Source organism: Coffea arabica, chromosome 6c (assembly GCF_036785885.1).
Source record: "Coffea arabica cultivar ET-39 chromosome 6c, Coffea Arabica ET-39 HiFi, whole genome shotgun sequence".
NCBI lineage: Eukaryota > Viridiplantae > Streptophyta > Magnoliopsida > Gentianales > Rubiaceae > Coffea > Coffea arabica.
Window position 1 is genome coordinate 30,339,555 of NC_092320.1, and position 16,985 is coordinate 30,356,539.

Here is a 16,985-nt window from a genome sequence, read left to right on the forward strand (position 1 = left end):
AACCGGACAGAAAAGGGGGTTATGAAACCCTAACTTCCTCAAATTCCTTCCAAACCCAAAATTGATTGCAATTACCCATAATTTGCACCTACTAGAGTCTTTATAGGCCATTGCCAATCATAAAACAAGGCCACAACATCATGATCAAATTAAACCAGGAAAATCTCCAATAAATTGAAAACTTCACCAATTCATCTCAAACCAAGAAATAAACCACAAATATCATCACTTTAGCTTCCACTAGGCACAAATTAAGCATCATTAGGTGTAGGGGAAAGTTCAAGCACCACTTACCTAGTAAACAAGAGAAGAGAAGTTGTAGAACACCTTAGCTTCCTTGAACACTTCCACAAAAACACTTACTAGCACCAAAGGAAGGGATTTTATGGAGTAGAAACTAATTTATGTGATTGGTTTTGGAAGATTGAGCTAAATGGAAGCTAAAATGTTGAAGAGTTTCTCTCTTCTTTGCTCAAGAGAGGGCCGGCCAACAAGGAGCAAGAAATGGTGATTTTTGGTTAATTTTTGAAATATTTAATCAATGGGTCAAAAGTCAAAAAAACATGAATAGTTGTCACCAAGTCATATCCAATGGAAGAGTGACACTTGTCACTTCATTAAATGCAATCTTATCTTTTCTTTTTCCTCTCACATCAATCACTTCACATCCTCTACTTATCTCTTAACACCCGATAAATTTCACACAGTATCCGGAATTTAACCTAATTGGCCGAATTTTTCCGAACTTTTCGCACTAGTGGGTCCCACGTCCATTATATACTCTTAATTTTTCAAAAACTCCCCAATACTAGAAAAATCATCTAAAAACTATGATTACTCATAAAATTTACCAGGAGAATTTTCCTACGCCAGAAAATGCAGCAAACATGCAATTAAAGGGGGAAAACCCTAGGAAAAACATTAAGGGAAAAAAAATACGGGTTCTCACACTGTATATTACTGCAAAATTCTTTGTATGTTTTTCAAATTCATTTCCTTGTAAATGAATGTCTAATATGACTGAATTCAAAATATGTGGGTCTGTTAGATCTATTGAAAAATTTGGAGCACAGTTAAAATATATGGGTCCATTACAAACATTTGTTTGAATCATAGAAAGTAAAGAAGTTTTATATCGTTTGAGTTTAGTGTCTCTTAATGCTAAATATATTGGAGCATCGACTCCTAGATGGAATAAAGGTTTTACAGCAATTTGTATTAAACCTATATGAATATATCGATATCCTTTACTTAAATATTTTTGAATTGTACTATGATTTAATAATGGAATAGATTGATATTCTTCTTGAATAGATATCGTTTCTTCATGTGTTTTAACTGATAAAGCTGTTTTGAAATCTAAAGGGCCTATTCTATAAATATGTTCTACTTTTTCTTCTGAAATAGTCCAATCTGAATTATTAACAGGCATATGATATTCATGACTTTGTACTATATTATCTTGCTTTGAATTAGATCCTATTTTTAATTGTCTAAGAAATGCAGCCATGTTGTATATTTTAATTAAAGTTTTACCTAATCAGGAACAACTTAGCGCTATGCGGGGAACATCCTACCCTGGACTTACCAACGGTCTCACAAGGCATCAAAGTCTTACCAATGATTTCAGTAAAAGTTTAACAAAATACGTAGACATAAATGCATGAATTAGCCAAAACAAAATAGAAACTTAATTCAAACAGAGTAATAGTAGTTCAAAATCTTAAATATGCATTTGCATGCATAATTCTATGTGGCTCTGATACCACTTCTACCCAGGTTACTATAACTTGAAATGAACATAAAATATTGGTATTAAGCTTGAACTTACAAGAATTAGAGTTGCTAACGGAAGCTTGATATTTGTTGAATCCAACTTTGATCTTCTTATTAAAATCTTTGGAGAATGATACAAGAGTATGAGTACAACAGTAGTTGGGAGTAGTTGAGAGTGGTTTGAGAGTAGTTGAGAATGGGTAAGGGATTTTCTAAGAGGTTTACACCGGAGGATTTCACCGATTTTCTCTCGATGCTTCTTCTTCTGATGTTGAATCTATTTATAGAGTTCTTTGAGCTTGCATTTCATCTTCATTTGAGTTTCATTTGCTTTTTCTTTGGAATGTAGCCGACATCATTTTCAAAAGTCATTTGGATCTTGTTCGCATGGTCCTCCGAAAGGATCAAAAATAGATTCGGATGATCCTGCTGACTCCTCAATTTTGTCGGTTTCTTCATTCTTATCCTGCTTTTGTAAATAGTCCAAATATTCTTTGAGCATCTTTGGGTCCTGCATCATCTTTTTCATCAGAAAGTCGTTTGTAATGGCTTCGAATACCATATTGACAACTTTTTCTTTTTCTTTCTTTATTGGAGTTGTTGGCATAGTTGTTGAAGTGGTTGGCAAAGTTGTTGTAGTGGTTGATTGGTTTGTCCATTTGAGTTTGTCTCCTGTGGTGAGGAATCTTATCACGTTTGTTTGATCTCCGTACTGTTGATTGAATCCTGTCCACCATTTAATCTTGAATTCTCGGACTAATGACATTGGAAGTGATTTTTCTAATTCTTGATGAATTTTGAAACTCCAGCAAAATATCCATGGTACTTTGAATTCCATGTGAAATAGTATTGGCCTCGTATATTCTTCCCCCCTTACTTTTTTGAGGTATGTTTGAAATCCCATAAGAACATTTGGATGTAGAATTTCAGGTTGAGGACCGAACCATTTCCACCAATGGTTGAACCAAATTGGAAATTCTCTGCTACAGCTTTCTTTGAATGTAAAGAACCATGAATGATTGAATGGTCGATACAAAAACGCACGATACCATGTCATTTTGTAATCTCGATAAGTAAATCCATCTGGAATAAATCTGACTGAGAATGATTTCTTTGAATAAAGAGAAGTCCATTCATTGGGAGAACAAACTTTCTTTATTATACATTTTGAATGACTGATAATATTTGGATTCTTTTTGTCTGGAATTGGGAATATTTCTACAGATTGGGTATCTGTAAGAATCAATTCATAATAATCCAAATTTTTTGAGGGATCATCAGGTTGCCAAAAACATTTTTGAGGAAAGATTCTTTGAGTAATTTGACTAAGTGTAGAATACAAAGGTACTTCTTGAAATCTGGTTAAAGTGATATGTTGAGTAAATGGCTTTATGAAATAGGTGTTTTCAATAGATTTTTCTGAGGGTTTTGGAATTTGTTGAAGATGTCTTATTTGAGAAGAAGTTGGAGTGCAAGCAGCTTGACTATAAGTCAATGCTGGGAAATCTTGTAGTATTTGGAATCTATTTTGAGTTACAGGAGTAAGACTCATCTCATAATCCTGAGGACTCTTTGGTCTGGAATTTCCTGCTTTTGAATCCATATTCCTGCAAAATTAATAAACAACATCCTTAACTTGGTTAGATAATTGTTTATTTTGGTCTTTGTAATACTGAAGGATTTCTCCATATTGAGGATTTTGCTCATTTCTTCCAGCTCTTTGAAGAACTTGAATTCTGATAAGGTTTCTCTGAATTTCTCTTTGGAGAAGAAAAGCTCTCTCTTTTGGAGTAAGGGTTGCATAAGGGCTTTTGTGTATTTTGACTGTATCATATTTTGGGATATGATATACTGGAATGAGTTGTAGTCCTTCTTTAGTCTGAATGGAATATTGATAACCTCTGGGTTGCAGAACTGCTTCTTTGTTTTGTAATTTAGGAGAATCTCTTTGGGTTCTCAGGTAATTTGTATATTCACGATCCATGTCCTTGTAGAAATTCTCGAGTAAGAAAATCTGGTAAAGAATTATTTTCTCCTTTAATAAATTCAATTTCGAAATCAAATATAGATAAAATAGCTTGCCATCTGGCAAATATTTGTTTTGACACTATATTTTGAACATCTTTTTGTAAAATCTCTTTTGCAGATTTACAGTCTATTCGAATTAAAAAATTTTTATTATATAAATCATCTTGAAATTTTGATATGCATAAAACTATTGATAAAATTTCTTTTTTAATTGTTGAATAATTCTTTTGAGGATCAGACCATGTTGCTGAATGAAATCTAACTAATTCTTCTTTTGAATCACCTATTCTTTGTTTTAATATTCCTCCATATCCTAATTCTGATGCATCTGTTTCAACTATCATGAATGCTTTAGGATGAGGTAAACATAAACATGATAATGACTTTATTTTTTCCTTTAAAAATTTTATTTTTTGAGTATGTACATTTGTCCAAGGTTTTGGATTTTTCTTTAATTTATTAAATAATATAGAGCATTCTTTTCTTAAATTAGGGAAAAAATCTGCTATATAATTTAAGCATCCTAAAAACCTTTGTAATTGATTTTTATCTTTTATTTCGTCTGGAAATTTAGTTGCAAATTCTATAGCTCTATTAATTGGTTTTATTGTTCCTTGGTATATATCATGTCCTAAAAATCTTATTTTAGTTTGAAATAATTTTATTTTTGAAGCAGAGACAACTAATCCATTTTTCTTAACTACTTTTAAAAATATATTTAAATGTTTAAAATGTTGTTCTATTGATTCAGAAAATATTAATACATCATCAATATAAACTATGCTAAATGAACTATAAGGATTAAAAATATCATTCATTATATTTTGAAATTCTGATGGTGCATTTTTTAATCCAAATGGCATTACTTTCCATTCATAATGTCCAAAAGGTGTTGTGAATGCTGTTTTATATCTATCTTTTGGTTCTATTAGTATTTGCCAATATCCTGATTTTAAATCAAACTTTGAAAATATTTTTACATTAAACAATCTATTGAGCAAATCATTTTTATTAGGAATAGGATATCTAATCCATTGTAAAACTTTGTTTAAAGGTTTATAATTTATTACTAATCTTGGAACTCCTCTTTCTTTTTCAGCTTGATTCATGACATAGAATGCAGCACAGCTCCAAGGTGATTTTGAAGGTGTTATTAATCCTTTGTCTAGTAATATTTTTATTTCCTTTTTACAAAATTCTAATAAATTAGAATTCATTTGTATTGGTCTAGCTTTCGTTGGAATATTCTTTTCTTTAAAATCTTTTTCATATGGTAATTCTATCATATGTTATTTTCTATCCCAAAAAGCATTAGGAATATCTGCACAAATTTCTTTTTGTATTAACTCTTCTAATTCTGATATTCTTTTTTGTATTTTAACATCTTTTAGTTGTTCTTCAATTTTTAAATAAGACTTTTCTTCTTTAATATAGCTTATATGTTGTTGTTTTTTGGTAATAGTATTTATTGTTCTATAAATAGAAGATGTTTGTAAAGTCTGTAATTCTCTCTGTTTTATTGGAGTTAAGAATTTAAAAGTAATAATTTTTCCCATTATATTTATTGAAATTCCTTCATGGCTTACTAAAAATGGATAAATTTGAATTAAAAAAGGTGTTTCTAATATTATATCATGATTTATATTTTTTACAACTATAATACAATATTCATTGTTACATATTGATCCTTTTGTAAATTTATATTTTACTTGTAAATTTTCTCCATTTGCTGCCATCAATGTTTCTTTTGTCCTTTCACAATATTTAGTAGGAATTATTCCTTCTTTAATGCAACTTGCATCAGCTTCACTATCTATTAGAGTTACATATGTTTCTTTGAAATCTTCTACTGTAATGGTTACTAAAGCAAACCATTTTTGAAATGTCATTTTTTCTATAGTATTTAAATATTGAGCTTCTTCTACCGGTTTTTCTGATATTAATATTTCTTCTGTTTTAGAATTAGAGGTTGAGGGTTGATTATTTATTAATGCTATTTTTGCTTCTATTTCTAAATCTTTTGTTTTTAATTCTATTATTTCTTGTTGTAATTGTTTTACTTGTATTTTAAGATTATTAATTTCTGATTGAAGATCTTTAGTAGTTTCTTTCTTAATTATATTTATATTTGGATATTTATCTATTAATTTTGAAATGCTAAAAGGTTCTATTATCTTTGGCATTTTATCTTCTTGAATAATTAAGTTTTTTAATCTTTCTAAATATTCCTTTTTAGCTATTGGATCTTCAATTTTTTCTATTATATCTAGTAAAAATTCTTTATCTTCTTTTTTAGTTATAACATTTATATATTTAGGAGTATTAGAACAATTACAATTTTCTTCACTTTCTGAACTAGAAATATCATCATAATATTCTTCTTCAGAACTTTGATCTTTTTCATTTATTAATAAATTTATTACTTTATTTTTAATTTCTTCTTCTTGTGCACAAATTTCAGTAATTTTTTCTTTTAATTTACATTTGTTTGCTTTATGTCCTACTTTTCCACATTTGTAACAAACAATTTTCTTTTTAATAAATTTTCTTGTTCTTTCTGGTTTATTTTCTTTAGGTCTTTCATATTTTTGTCTCTTTTGAGTATTATATTTTTTAATTTTCTTTTTATATGCAGATGGTGATTTAATTCTTTTAATTCCAAATGCATCACAAAATGATTCTACTTCTTTTGCTTTAGATCCATATTTTATTTGTAATCTTAATTCTGAACATAACATTAATCCTTCTTTTTTCACAAAAGCAAATAATTGTCCAAAAGTAATATTTTCAAATGAAATAACATCTGTTCCCATTTCTTTTTGTAAACTATCCATTATTCTTTGTGAAAATAGACCTGGTAATCCTGTTATGAATCTTTCTTTCCAAAATGAAGCATTACAATCTGGTCTTCTTAATACATTAGTTAAAAACATATCTTTATACCATCTAAAGTCTGATAATGTTGGGCATCTTAAATTTGTTAAGAATATTTTATTTGAATTTAATTCTTCTTTTGGATTTCCTATAAAATACATGACTATTGTTACAATTAAAAATTCTGCAGCATCTGACTGTATTTGAATATTTCCTTGGTCATCTTCAATTTCTTGGGTATGATCTAATATTGATAATTTATCTTGAAGTGTTAAGGCATTATCCCACCAATTTTTTAATTGTCCAGTAAATCCTGAAACTAATAATGTTGCAATATTTCTTTCTTGAATATTTTTAATTTTATATGCTAGTCTAGCCATTCCCATTTCTTGCAAATTATTTAATACTTCATATTCTGCTTTACCATCTATATTCCATTCATATATTGAATCTCCATCATAATTAGTAGTACGAAATTTTGATTTTTCATCGTATTGAATATCTGGAGGACTAGGTCTTGGATAATAATTTCTAGTACTAACCATTTTCCAATCTTTGGTATTACCTTTATTATAAATTTTTCTTCTTATTTTATTTATTTGATTATCTTGGTTTTCTTCAAATTGATTTTCTAATGGTAAAATCATATTTTCTTCATCTTCTGAATTTATTGATTCTTCAGATGATTTTTCAGATGAATTTTCTTCTTCTATTATTTTTTCTAATGTATTTATTTTTAGAGTTTGGGGAGTAGTTAAATTTTGTAATGATTGAGATATTCTATTTAATATATTATCTGTACTATTAGTTTTTTGATTGTTAATATTTTGGATTAACTCTTGTTCTTTTTCTCTTGTCAAACTTCTAGGTTGAAAATGAGGTGCCGAGATATCATTAGGGAATTTTGATTCTGGTTTCTTTAATGTATCTATTTTTGTATTTAATACTTCTATATGTTGAGAAATTGTATGAAGAATTTGATTTGTATAATTATTTTGCTGATATATTTTTTTAATATCTTCCAGATTTATAGTGTTATTTGTACTTGATTCTGCTTCTCTATCTTTTTTAAAAGGTGACCCTATTATTTCGCCTTGCCCTATATTAATTTTTACTTCTTGTAATGGGGGATGTATTGAAGTTAATAATTGATTATCTTTTAATTTTTATTTTTTATATAAATTAGTTTGAACATTTATTTGTGGTGTATTATAAACATCATTTATTCCTATTTTTGAAATATAGAATGATAACCAAGTAAAGAAAGGAAAATCAAATTTTCTTTTTTCTAATTCATCTCTCCATTCTAATATTAATTTTTCTTTATATTCTGATTCTAATTGAAAAAATCAAATTCTTTTTTCAGTATTTTCTTCATCGTCAAAATCTTCTTGTAAATATTTATGATTTATTTATAACATTTATTTCTCCTTTCATTTGTGAATGAGTTGGGGAATATCCTGATCGATTTTGAATTATGACTTCTAGAACAGGAGTTTTATATTTAAAAGTTGAAGTACTTTCTAAAGGAAAGTTAATTTCAGTTGATTCATAATTAGAATGTCTCGGTGGTAACCAAGAATAAGTTGAATTAGGTCTTTCTCTTAATGATGAAAATCTTATTAGAGTTTTGCCATCAGGTTTTTCTATAATATCTTCTACTTCAGTTTGTTCTATATTTCTAGCTATTTGTGGATTTTGTATTTCAAATTCATTAGGTATAGTAATTTCATTCCATTTTAACCTTTTTGGAGTATAAGTTGTAGGTCTGTCAGCATCTACTTGTAATAAAGTTGTTTCTTCTTTAAGAGTTGGAGTCATTATAAATTTAGGATTTAAATGTGATGATAGAGGTCTATAATATATTCTGTATATTACTGCAAAATTCTTTGTATGTTTTTCAAATTCATTTCCTTGTAAATGAATGTCTAATATGACTGAATTCAAAATATGTGGGTCTGTTAGATCTATTGAAAAATTTGGAGCACAGTTAAAATATATGGGTCCATTACAAACATTTGTTTGAATCATAGAAAGTAAAGAAGTTTTATATCGTTTGAGTTTAGTGTCTCTTAATGCTAAATATATTGGAGCATCGACTCCTAGATGGAATAAATGTTTTACCGCAATTTGTATTAAACCTATATGAATATATCGATATCCTTTACTTAAATATTTTTGAATTGTACTATGATTTAATAATGGAATAGATTGATATTCTTCTTGAATAGATATCGTTTCTTCATGTGTTTTAACTGATAAAGCTGTTTTGAAATCTAAAGGGCCTATTCTATAAATATGTTCTACTTTTTCTTCTGAAATAGTCCAATCTGAATTATTAACAGGCATATGATATTCATGACTTTGTACTATATTATCTTGCTTTGAATTAGATCCTATTTTTAATTGTCTAAGAAATGCAGCCATGTTGTATATTTTAATTAAAGTTTTACCTAATCAGGAACAACTTAGCGCTATGCGGGGAACATCCTACCCTGGACTTACCAACGGTCTCACAAGGCATCAAAGTCTTACCAATGATTTCAGTAAAAGTTTAACAAAATACGTAGACATAAATGCATGAATTAGCCAAAACAAAATAGAAACTTAATTCAAACAGAGTAATAGTAGTTCAAAATCTTAAATATGCATTTGCATGCATAATTCTATGTGGCTCTGATACCACTTCTACCCAGGTTACTATAACTTGAAATGAACATAAAATATTGGTATTAAGCTTGAACTTACAAGAATTAGAGTTGCTAACGGAAGCTTGATATTTGTTGAATCCAACTTTGATCTTCTTATTAAAATCTTTGGAGAATGATACAAGAGTATGAGTACAAGAGTAGTTGGGAGTAGTTGAGAGTGGTTTGAGAGTAGTTGAGAGTGGGTAAGGGATTTTCTAAGAGGTTTACACCGGAGGATTTCACCGATTTTCTCTCGATGCTTCTTCTTCTGATGTTGAATCTATTTATAGAGTTCTTCGAGCTTGCATTTCATCTTCATTTGAGTTTCATTTGCTTTTTCTTTGGAATGTGGCCGACATCTTTTTCAAAAGTCATTTGGATCTTGTTCGCATGGTCCTCCGAAACGATCAAAAGTAGATTCGGATGATCCTGCTGACTCCTCAATTTTGTCGGATCTTCATTCTTATCCTGCTTTTGTAAATAGTCCAAATATTCTTTGAGCATCTTTGGGTCCTGCATCACCTTTTTCATCAGAAAGTCGTTTGTAATGGCTTCGGATACCATATTGACAACTTTTTCTTTTTCTTTCTTTATTGGAGTTGTTGGCATAGTTGTTGAAGTGGTTGGCAAAGTTGTTGTAGTGGTTGATTGGTTTGTCCATTTGAATTTGTCTCCTGTGGTAAGGAATCTTATCACGTTTGTTTGATCTCCGTACTGTTGATTGAATCCTGTCCACCATTTAATCTTGAATTCTCGGACTAATGACATTGGAAGTGGTTTTTCTAATTTTTGATGAATTTTGAAACTCCAGCAAAATATCCATGGTACTTTGAATTCCATGTGAAATAGTATTGGCCTTGTATATTCTTCCCCCCTTGCTTTTTTTAGGTAGGTTTGAAATCCCATAAGAACATTTGGATGTAGAATTTCAGGCTGAGGACCGAACCATTTCCACCAATGGTTGAACCAAATTAGAAATTCTCTACTACAGCTTTCTTTGAATGTAAAGAACCATGAATGATTGAATGGTCGATACAAAAAAGCACGATACCATGTCATTTTGTAATCTTGATAAGTAAATCCATCTGGAATAAATCTGACTGAGAATGATTTCTTTGAATAAAGAGAAGTCCATTCATTGGGAAAACAAACTTTCTTTATTATACATTTTGAATGACTGATAATATTTGGATTCTTTTTGTCTGGAATTGGGAATATTTCTACAGATTGGGTATCTGTAAGAATCAATTCATAATAATCCAAATTTTTTGAGGGATCATCAGGTTGCCAAAAACATTTTTGAGGAAAGATTCTTTGAGTAATTTGATTAAGTGTAGAATACAAAGGTACTTCTTGAAATCTGGTTACAATGATATGTTGAGTGAATGGCTTTATGAAATAGGTGTTTTCAATAGATTTTTCTGAGGGTTTTGGAATTTGTTGAAGAGGTCTTATTTGAGAAGAAGTTGGAGTGCAAGCAGCTTGACTATAAGTCAATGCTGGGAAATCTTGTAGTATTTGGAATCTATTTTGAGTTATAGGAGTAAGACTCATCTCATAATCCTGAGGAGTTTTTGGTCTGGAATTTCCTGCTTTTGAATCCATATTCCTGCAAAATTAATAAACAACATCCTTAACTTGGTTAGATAATTGTTTATTTTGGTCTTTGTAATACTGAAGGATTTCTCCATATTGAGGATTTGCTCATTTCTTCCAACTCTTTGAAGAACTTGAATTCTGATAAGGTTTCTCTGAATTTCTCTTTGGAGAAGAAAAGCTCTCTCTTTTGGAGTAAGGGTTGCATAAGGGCTTTTGTGTATTTTGATTGTATCATATTTTGGGATCTGATATACTGGAATGAGTTGTAGTCCTTCTTTAGTCTGAATGGAATATTGATAACCTCTGGATTGCAGAACTGCTTCTTTGTTTTGTAATTTAGGAGAATCTCTTTGGATTCTCAGGTAATTTGTATATTCACGATCCATGTCCTTGTAGAAATTCTCGAGTAAGAAAATCTGGTAAAGAATTATTTTCACCTTTAATAAATTCAATTTCGAAATCAAATACAGATAAAATAGCTTGCCATCTGGCAAATATTTGTTTTGACACTATATTTTGAACATCTTTTTGTAAAATCTCTTTTGCAGATTTGCAGTCTATTCTAATTAAAAATTTTTTATTATATAAATCATCTTGAAATTTTGATATACATAAAACTATTGATAAAATTTCTTTTTTAATTGTTGAATAATTCTTTTGAGAATCAGACCATGTTCCTGAATGAAATCTAACTAATTCTTCTTTTGAATCACCTATTCTTTGTTTTAATATTCCTCCATATCCTAATTCTGATGCATCTGTTTCAACTATCATGAATGTTTTAGGATGAGGTAAACATAAACATGGTAATGACTTTATTTTTTCCTTTAAAAATTTTATTTCTTGAGTATGTACATTTGTCCAAGGTTTTGGATTTTTCTTTAATCTATTAAATAATATAGAACATTCTTTTCTTAAATTAGGGAAAAAATCTACTATATAATTTAAGCATCCTAAAAACCTTTGTAATTGATTTTTATATTTTATTTCGTCTGGAAATTTAGTTGCAAATTCTAAAGCTCTATTAATTGGTTTTATTGTTCCTTGGTATATATCATGTCCTAAAAATCTTATTTTAGTTTGAAATAATTTCATTTTTGGAGCAGAGACAACTAATCCATTTTTCTTAACTACTTTTAAAAATATATTTAAATGTTTAAAATGTTGTTCTATTGATTCAGAAAATATGAATACATCGTCAATATAAACTATGCTAAATGAACTATAAGGATTAAAAATATCATTCATTATATTTTGAAATTCTGATGGTGCATTTTTTAATCCAAATGGCATTACTTTCCATGCATAATGTCCAAAAGGTGTTGTGAATGCTGTTTTATATCTATCTTTTGGTTCTATTAGTATTTGCCAATATCCTGATTTTAAATCAAACTTTGAAAATATTTTTGCATTAAACAATCTATTGAGCAAATCTTTTTTATTAGGAATAGGATATCTAATCCATTGTAAAACTTTGTTTAAAGGTTTATAATTTATTACTAATCTTGGAACTCCTCTTTCTTTTTCAACTTGATTCATGACATAGAATGCAGCACAGCTCCAAGGTGATTTTGAAGGTGTTATTAATCCTTTGTCTAGTAATATTTTTATTTCCTTTTTACAAAATTCTAATAAATCAGAATTCATTTGTATTGGTCTAGCTTTCGTTGGAATATTCTTTTCATTAAAATCTTTTTCATATGGTAATTCTATCATATGTTGTTTTCTATCCCAAAAAGCATTAGGAATATCTGCACAAATTTCTTTTTGTATTAACTCTTCTAATTCTGATATTCTTTTTTGTATTTTAACATCTTTTAGTTGTTCTTCAATTTTTAAATAAGACTTTTCTTCTTTAATATAGCTTATATGTTGTTGTATTTTGGTAATAGTATTTATTGTTTTATAAATAGAAGATGTTTGTAAAGTCTGTAATTCTCTCTGTTTTATTGGAGTTAAGAATTTAAAAGTAATAATTTTTCTCATTATATTTATTGAAATTCCTTCATGGCTTACTAAAAATGGATAAATTTGAATTAAAAAAGGTGTTCCTAATATTACATCATGATTTATATTTTTTACAACTATAAAATTATGTTTAATACAATATTCATTGTTATATATTGATCCTTTTATAAATTTATATTTTACTTGTAAATTTTCTCCATTTGCTGCCATCAATGTTTCTTTTGTCCTTTCACAATATTTAGTAGGAATTATTCCTTCTTTAATGCAACTTGCATCAGCTCCACTATCTATTAGAGCTATATATGTTTCTTTAAAATCTTCTACTGTAATGGTTACTAAAGCAAACCATTTTTGAAGTATCATTTTTTCTATAGTATTTAAATATTGAGCTTCTTCTACCGGTTTTTCTAATATTAATATTTCTTCTGTTTTAGAATTAGAGGTTGAGGGTTGATTATTTATTAATGCTATTTTTGCTTCTATTTCTAAATCTTTTGTTTTTAATTCTATTATTTCTTGTTGTAATTGTTTTACTTGTATTTTAAGATTATTAATTTCTGATTGAAGATCTTTAGTAGTTTCTTTCTTCATTATATTTATATTTGGATATTTATCTATTAATTTTGAAATGCTAAAAGGTTCTATTATCTTTGGCATTTTATCTTCTTGAATAATTAAGCTTTTTAATCTTTCTAAATATTCCTTTTTAGCTATTGGATCTTCAATTTTTTCTATTATATCTAGTAAAAATTCTTTATCTTCTTTTTTAGTTATAACATTTATATATTTTGGAGTATTAGAACAATTACAATTTTCTTCACTTTCTGAACTAGAAATATCATCATAATATTCTTCTTCAGAACTTTGATCTTTTTCATTTATTAATAAATTTATTAATTTATTTTTAATTTCTTCTTCTTGTGCACAAATTTCAGTAATTTTTTCTTTTAATTTACATTTGTTTGCTTTATGTCCTACTTTTCCACATTTGTAACAAACAATTTTCTTTTTAATAAATTTTCTTGTTTTTTCGGGTTTATTTTCAGGTCTTTTATATTTTTGCCTTTTTTGAATATAATATTTTTTAATTTTCTTTTTATATGCAGATGGTAATTTAATTCTTTTAATTCCAAATGCATCACAGAATGAACCTACTTCTTTTATTTTAGATCCATATTTTATTTGTAATCTTAATTCTGAACATAACATTAATCCTTCATTTTTCACAAAAGCAAATAATTGTCCAAAAGTAATATTTTCAAATGAAATAACATCTGTTCCCATTTCTTTTTGTAAACTATCCATTATTCTTTGTGAAAATAGACCTGGTAATCCTGTTATGAATCTTTCTTTCCAAAATGAAGCATTACAATCTGGTCTTCTTAATACAGTAGTTAAAAACATATCTTTATACCATCTAAAGTCTGATAATGTTGGGCATCTTAAATTTGTTAAGAATGTTTTATTTGAATTTAATTCTTCTTTTGGATTTCCTATAAAATACATGACTATTGTTACAATTAAAAATTCTGCAGCATCTGACTTTATTTGAATATTTCCTTGGTCATCTTCAATTTCTTGGGTATGATCTAATATTGATAATTTATCTTGAAGTGTTAAGGCATTATCCCACCAATTTTTTAATTGTCCAGTAAATCCTGAAACTAATAATGTCGCAATATTTCTTTCTTGAATATTTTTAATTTTATATGCTAGTCTAGCCATTCCCATTTCTTGCAAATTATTTAATACTTCATATTCTGCTTTACCATCTATATTCCATTCATATATTGAATCTCCATCATAATTAGTAGTACGAAATTTTGATCTTTCTTCGTATTGAATATTTGGAGGACTAGGTCTTGGATAATAATTTCTAGTACTAACCATTTTCCAATCTTTGGTATTACCTTTATTATAAATTTTTCTTCTTATTTTATTTATTTGATTACCTTGGTTTTCTTCAAATTGATTTTCTAATGGTAAAATCATATTTTCTTCATCTTCTGAATTTATTGATTCTTCAGATGATTTTTCAGATGAATTTTCTTCTACTATTATTTTTTCTAATGTATTTATTTTTAGAGTTTGGGGAGTAGTTAAATTTTGTAATGATTGAGATATTCTATTTAATATATTATCTGTACTATTAGTTTTTTGATTGTTAATATTTTGGATTAACTCTTGTTCTTTTTCTCTTGTCAAACTTCTAGGTTGAAAATGAGGTGCCGAGATATCATTAGGGAATTTTAATTCTGGTTTCTTTAATGTATCTATTTTTGTATTTAATACTTCTATATGTTGAGAAATTGTATAAAGAATTTGATTTGTATAATTATTTTGCTGCTATATTTTTTTAATATCTTCCAGATTTATAGTGTTATTTGTACTTGATTCTGCTTCTCTACCTTTTTTAAAAGGTGACGCTATTATTTCTCCTTGCCCTATATTAATTTTTACTTCTTGTAATGGGGGATGTATTGAAGTTAATAATTGATCATCTTTTAATTTTCATTTTTTATATAAATTAGTTTGAACATTTATTTGTGGTGTATTATAAACATCATTTATTCCTATTTTTGAAATATAGAATGATAACCAAGTAAAGAAAAGAAAAGAAAATTTTCTTTTTTCTAATTCATCTTTCCATTCTAATATTAATTTTTCTTTATATTCTGATTCTAATTGAAAAAACCAAAATCTTTTTCAGTATTTTCTTCATCGTCAAAATCTTCTTGTAAATATTTATGATTTATTTATAACATTTATTTCTCCTTTCATTTGTGAATGAGTTGGAGAATATTCTGATCGATTTTGAATTATGACTTCTAGAACAGGAGTTTTATATTTAAAAGTTGAAGTACTTTCTAAAGGAAAGTTAATTTCAGTTGATTCATAATTAGAATGTCTCGGTGGTAACCAAGAATAAGTTGAATTAGGTCTTTCTCTTAATGATGAAAATCTTATTAGAGTTTTGCCATCAGGTTTTTCTATAATATCTTCTACTTCAGTTTGTTCTATATTTCTAGCTATTTGTGGATTTTGTATTTCAAATTCATTAGGTATAGTAATTTCATTCCATTTTAACCTTTTTGGAGCATAAGTTGTAGGTCTGTCAGCATCTACTTGTAATAAAGTTGTTTCTTCTTTAAGAGTTGGAGTCATTATAAATTTAGGATTTAAATGTGATGATAGAGGTCTATAATATATTCTGTATATTACTGCAAAATTCTTTGTATGTTTTTCAAATTCATTTCCTTGTAAATGAATGTCTAATATGACTGAATTCAAAATATGTGGGTCTGTTAGATCTATTGAAAAATTTGGAGCACAGTTAAAATATATGGGTCCATTACAAACATTTGTTTGAATCATAGAAAGTAAAGAAGTTTTATATCGTTTGAGTCTAGTGTCTCTTAATGCTAAATATATTGGAGCATCGACTCCTAGATAGAATAAAGGTTTTACCGCAATTTGTATTAAACCTATATGAATATATCAATATCCTTTACTTAAATATTTTTGAATTGTACTATGATTTAATAATGGAATAGATTGATATTCTTCTTAAATAGATATTGTTTCTTCATGTGTTTTAACTGATAAAGCTGTTTTGAAATCTAAAGGGTCTATTCTATAAATATGTTCTATTTTTTCTTCTGGAATAGTCCAATCTGAATTATTAACAGGCATATGATATTCATGACTTTGTACTATATTATCTTGCTTTGAATTAGATCCTATTTTTAATTGTCTAAGAAATGCAGCCATGTTGTATATTTTAATTAAAGTTTTACCTAATCAGGAACAGCTGAGCGCTATGCCGGGAACATCCTACCCTGAACTTACCAATGGTCTCACAAGGCATCAAAATCTTACCAATGATTTCAGTAAAAGTTTAACAAAATACGTAGACATAAATGCATGAATTAGCCAAAACAAAATAGAAACTTAATTCAAACAGAGTAATAGTAGTTCAAAATCTTAAATATGCATTTGCATGTATAATTCTATGTGGCTCTGATACCACTTCAACAACTATGCCAACAA